The sequence below is a fragment of the Thalia democratica genome, chromosome 3 (assembly GCF_965202585.1).
Source record: "Thalia democratica chromosome 3, ktThaDemo2.hap1.1, whole genome shotgun sequence".
In the NCBI taxonomy this organism is placed as follows: Eukaryota; Metazoa; Chordata; class Thaliacea; order Salpida; family Salpidae; genus Thalia; species Thalia democratica.
Window position 1 is genome coordinate 34,113,108 of NC_139167.1, and position 7,500 is coordinate 34,120,607.

Consider the following 7,500-nt stretch of genomic DNA (forward strand, 5'->3'; position numbering starts at 1 on the left):
TAATAATAATAATAATAATAATAATAATAATAATAATAATAATAATAATAATAATAATAATAATAATAATAATAAATAATAATAATAATAATAATAATAATAATAATAATAATAATAATAATAATAATAATAATAATAATAATAATAGTAATAATAATAATAATAATAATAATAATAATAATAATAATAATAATAATAATAATAATAATAATAATAATAATAATAATAATAAATAATAATAATAATAATAATAATAATAATAATAATAATAATAATAATAATAATAATAATAATAATAATAATAATAATAATAATAATAATAATATAATAATAATAATAATAATAATAATAATAATAATAATAATAATAATAATAATAATAATAATAATAATAATAATAATAATAATAATAATAATAATAATAATAATAATAATAATAATAATAATAATAATAATAATAATAATAATAATAATAATAATAATAATAATAATAATAATAATAATAATAATAATAATAATAATAATAATAATAATAATAATAATAATAATAATAATAATAATAATAATAATAATAATAATAATAATAATAATAATAATAATAATAATAATAATAATAATAATAATAATAATAATAATAATAATAATAATAATAATAATAATAATAATAATAATAATAATAATAATAATAATAATAATAATAATAATAATAATAATAATAATAATAATAATAATAATAATAATAATAATAATAATAATAATAATAATAATAATAATAATAATAATAATAATAATAATAATAATAATAATAATAATAATAATAATAATAATAATAATAATAATAATAATAATAATAATAATAATAATAATAATAATAATAATAATAATAATAATAATAATAATAATAATAATAATAATAATAATAATAATAATAATAATAATAATAATAATAATAATAATAATAATAATAATAATAATAATAATAATAATAATAATAATAATAATAATAATAATAATAATAATAATAATAATAATAATAATAATAATAATAATAATAATAATAATAATAATAATAATAATAATAATAATAATAATAATAATAATAATAATAATAATAATAATAATAATAATAATAATAATAATAATAATAATAATAATAATAATAATAATAATAATAATAATAATAATAATAATAAAATAATAATAATAATAATAATAATAATAATAATAATAATAATAATAATAATAATAATAATAATAATAATAATAATAATAATAATAATAATAATAATAATAATAATAATAATAATAATAATAATAATAATAATAATAATAATAATAATAATAATAATAATAATAATAATAATAATAATAATAATAATAATAATAATAATAATAATAATAATAATAATAATAATAATAATAATAATAATAATAATAATAATAATAATAATAATAATAATAATAATAATAATAATAATAATAATAATAATAATAATAATAATAATAATAATAATAATAATAATAATAATAATAATAATAATAATAATAATAATAATAATAATAATAATAATAATAATAATAATAATAATAATAATAATAATAATAATAATAATAATAATAATAATAATAATAATAATAATAATAATAATAATAATAATAATAATAATAATAATAATAATAATAATAATAATAATAATAATAATAATAATAATAATAATAATAATAATAATAATAATAATAATAATAATAATAATAATAATAATAATAATAATAATAATAATAATAATAATAATAATAATAATAATAATAATAATAATAATAATAATAATAATAATAATAATAATAATAATAATAATAATAATAATAATAATAATAATAATAATAATAATAATAATAATAATAATAATAATAATAATAATAATAATAATAATAATAATAATAATAATAATAATAATAATAATAATAATAATAATAATAATAATAATAATAATAATAATAATAATAATAATAATAATAATAATAATAATAATAATAATAATAATAATAATAATAATAATAATAATAATAATAATAATAATAATAATAATAATAATAATAATAATAATAATAATAATAATAATAATAATAATAATAATAATAATAATAATAATAATAATAATAATAATAATAATAATAATAATAATAATAATAATAATAATAATAATAATAATAATAATAATAATAATAATAATAATAATAATAATAATAATAATAATAATAATAATAATAATAATAATAATAATAATAATAATAATAATAATAATAATAATAATAATAATAATAATAATAATAATAATAATAATAATAATAATAATAATAATAATAATAATAATAATAATAATAATAATAATAATAATAATAATAATAATAATAATAATAATAATAATAATAATAATAATAATAATAATAATAATAATAATAATAATAATAATAATAATAATAATAATAATAATAATAATAATAATAATAATAATAATAATAATAATAATAATAATAATAATAATAATAATAATAATAATAATAATAATAATAATAATAATAATAATAATAATAATAATAATAATAATAATAATAATAATAATAATAATAATAATAATAATAATAATAATAATAATAATAATAATAATAATAATAATAATAATAATAATAATAATAATAATAATAATAATAATAATAATAATAATAATAATAATAATAATAATAATAATAATAATAATAATAATAATAATAATAATAATAATAATAATAATAATAATAATAATAATAATAATAATAATAATAATAATAATAATAATAATAATAATAATAATAATAATAATAATAATAATAATAATAATAATAATAATAATAATAATAATAATAATAATAATAATAATAATAATAATAATAATAATAATAATAATAATAATAATAATAATAATAATAATAATAATAATAATAATAATAATAATAATAATAATAATAATAATAATAATAATAATAATAATAATAATAATAATAATAATAATAATAATAATAATAATAATAATAATAATAATAATAATAATAATAATAATAATAATAATAATAATAATAATAATAATAATAATAATAATAATAATAATAATAATTATTATTATTATTATTATTATATTGTTTATTGTGCAATGTTGGACTCAGGCATCAAAACCTGAGCCACTTAAACAGGACACACAAAAAGAGAAAAAGAAAATAAACTTATATTCAAAACTTTAAGATAAATTATACATATATATATATACAAACATAATTTAAATGGAAACACAAAGTTAAACACAATATGATAAACAAATGAACTAAATTGAAAATTCAGTTCAAAAAATTCAAATTTTTATATTACTTAGTACACACAGTAAAGAAGTTTGTCTAAAATCATGGCTTATAAAACAATATTCATAACTACAAATTATATAAGTAAACTAACAGTTTGTAGGGGGGAGGCGTAGGGAAACTAAAATTTTTCCTTTTGTTACAGTGGAAAATTAGTTAATTTTACTGGTATTTATCGTATTTAAGTCAAATCTTTTTAGCTTTAAACGAAATTGTTCTACCCTCTCACAAGATACTATATCCTGAGGTAGTCTGTTCCACATAGCTTTTGCTCTGTGAAAAAATGCGCCTTGCCACTGACTGTTTTGAAAATCATGTTTACATTTTATTTTCAAATTATTTCCTCTTAGTTGATATTTATTTTGGGAAAAATTAAAAAACTGGTTAAAAAAACTTTTATTTTTGCCATTGATAATTTTGTAAAGAATTAATAAATCAAATTCCCATCTTCTATATTCCAGTGATTTCAATCCAAATTTAATCATTCTATCATTATATGACGTGTAAGATATGTTGCAACGATTACAAATATGACGGGTAAAACTCCTTTGCACAGATTCAATTTTGTTAATATCCTTTTTTAAATGGGGTGACCAAATTTGGGTACTAAACTCAAGTTTAGGGCGAACGTATGTTTTAAATAGTTTTGTCAGAATTGAAGCAGAATTAGTTTTAAAACTTTTCAATATTTGATAACATGTAGTTTTTGCAATCTTATATAAATAGTTGATATGTTCATTCCTTTTCAAATCTTTGGTAATATAAATTCCTAAATCTTTAAAAACTTTAATTTCTGGTAACTTGATGTTATTGATTAAGAGGTCAGTTGGAGAAGATTCTTTTTTGTTAATGGTTAGAATTTTACATTTGCAATTTGCAATAATAATAATGATAATGATAATAATAATAAAAAATAATAATAATAATAATAATAATAATAATAATAATAATAATAATAATAATAATAATAATAATAATAATAATAATAATAATAATAATAATAATAATAATAATAATAATAATAATAATAATAATAATAATAATAATAATAATAATAATAATAATAATAATAATAATAATAATAATAATAATAATAATAATAATAATAATAATAATAATAATAATAATAATAATAATAATAATAATAATAATAATAGTAATAATAATAATAATAATAATAATAATAATAATAATAATAATAATAATAATAATAATAATAATAATAATAATAATAATAATAATAATAATAATAATAATAATAATAATAATAATAAATAATAATAATAATAATAATAATAATAATAATAATAATAATAATAATAATAATAATAATAATAATAATAATAATAATAATAATAATAATAATAATAATAATAATAATAATAATAATAATAATAATAATAATAATAATAATAATAATAATAATAATAATAATAATAATAATAATAATAATAATAATAATAATAATAATAATAATAATAATAATAATAATAATAATAATAATAATAATAATAATAATAATAATAATAATAATAATAATAATAATAATAATAATAATAATAATAATAATAATAATAATAATAATAATAATAATAATAATAATAATAATAATAATAATAATAATAATAATAATAATAATAATAATAATAATAATAATAATAATAATAATAATAATAATAATAATAATAATAATAATAATAATAATAATAATAATAATAATAATAATAATAATAATAATAATAATAATAATAATAATAATAATAATAATAATAATAATAATAATAATAATAATAATAATAATAATAATAATAATAATAATAATAATAATAATAATAATAATAATAATAATAATAATAATAATAACAATAATAATAATAATAATAATAATAATAATAATAATAATAATAATAATAATAATAATAATAATAATAATAATAATAATAATAATAATAATAATAATAATAATAATAATAATAATAATAATAATAATAATAATAATTATTATTATTATTATTATTATATTGTTTATTGTGCAATGTTGGACTCAGGCATCAAAACCTGAGCCACTTAAACAGGACACACAAAAGAGAAAAAGAAAATAAACTTATATTCAAAACTTTAAGATAAATTATACATATATATATATACAAACATAATTTAAATGGAAACACAAAGTTAAACACAATATGATAAACAAATGAACTAAATTGAAAATTCAGTTCAAAAAATTCAAATTTTTATATTACTTAGTACACACAGTAAAGAAGTTTGTCTAAAATCATGGCTTATAAAACAATATTCATAACTACAAATTATATAAGTAAACTAACAGTTTGTAGGGGGGAGGCGTAGGGAAACTAAAATTTTTCCTTTTGTTACAGTGGAAAATTAGTTAATTTTACTGGTATTTATCGTATTTAAGTCAAATCTTTTTAGCTTTAAACGAAATTGTTCTACCCTCTCACAAGATACTATATCCTGAGGTAGTCTGTTCCACATAGCTTTTGCTCTGTGAAAAAATGCGCCTTGCCACTGACTGTTTTGAAAATCATGTTTACATTTTATTTTCAAATTATTTCCTCTTAGTTGATATTTATTTTGGGAAAAATTAAAAAACTGGTTAAAAAAACTTTTATTTTTGCCATTGATAATTTTGTAAAGAATTAATAAATCAAATTCCCATCTTCTATATTCCAGTGATTTCAATCCAAATTTAATCATTCTATCATTATATGACGTGTAAGATATGTTGCAACGATTACAAATATGACGGGTAAAACTCCTTTGCACAGATTCAATTTTGTTAATATCCTTTTTTAAATGGGGTGACCAAATTTGGGTACTAAACTCAAGTTTAGGGCGAACGTATGTTTTAAATAGTTTTGTCAGAATTGAAGCAGAATTAGTTTTAAAACTTTTCAATATTTGATAACATGTAGTTTTTGCAATCTTATATAAATAGTTGATATGTTCATTCCTTTTCAAATCTTTGGTAATATAAATTCCTAAATCTTTAAAAACTTTAATTTCTGGTAACTTGATGTTATTGATTAAGAGGTCAGTTGGAGAAGATTCTTTTTTGTTAATGGTTAGAATTTTACATTTGCAATTTGCAATAATAATAATGATAATGATAATAATAATAAAAAATAATAATAATAATAATAATAATAATAATAATAATAATAATAATAATAATAAATAATAATAATAATAATAATAATAATAATAATAATAATAATAATAATAATAATAATAATAATAATAATAATAATAATAATAATAATAATAATAATAATAATAATAATAATAATAATAATAATAATAATAATAATAATAATAATAATAATAATAATAATAATAATAATAATAATAATAATAATAATAATAATAATAATAATAATAATAATAATAATAATAATAATAATAATAATAATAATAATAATAATAATAATAATCATAATAATAATAATAACAATATCAATAATAATAATAATAATAATAATAATAATAATAATAATAATAATAATAATAATAATAATAATAATAATAATAATAATAATAATAATAATAATAATAATAATAATAATAATAATAATAATAATAATAATAATAATAATAATAATAATAATAATAATAATAATAATAATAATAATAATAATAATAATAATAATAATAATAATAAAATAATAATAATAATAATAATAATAATAATAATAATAATAATAATAATAATAATAATAATAATAATAATAATAATAATAATAATAATAATAATAATAATAATAATAATAATAATAATAATAATAATAATAAAATAATAATAATAATAATAATAATAATAATAATAATAATAATAATAATAATAATAATAATAATAATAATAATAATAATAATAATAATAATAATAATAATAATAATAATAATAATAATAATAATAATAATGATAATGATAATGATAATGATAATAATAATAATAATAATAATAATAATGATAATGATAATGATAATGATAATAATAATAATAATAATAATAATAATAATAATAATAATAATAATAATAATAATAATAATAATAATAATAATAATATAATAATAATAATAATAATAATAA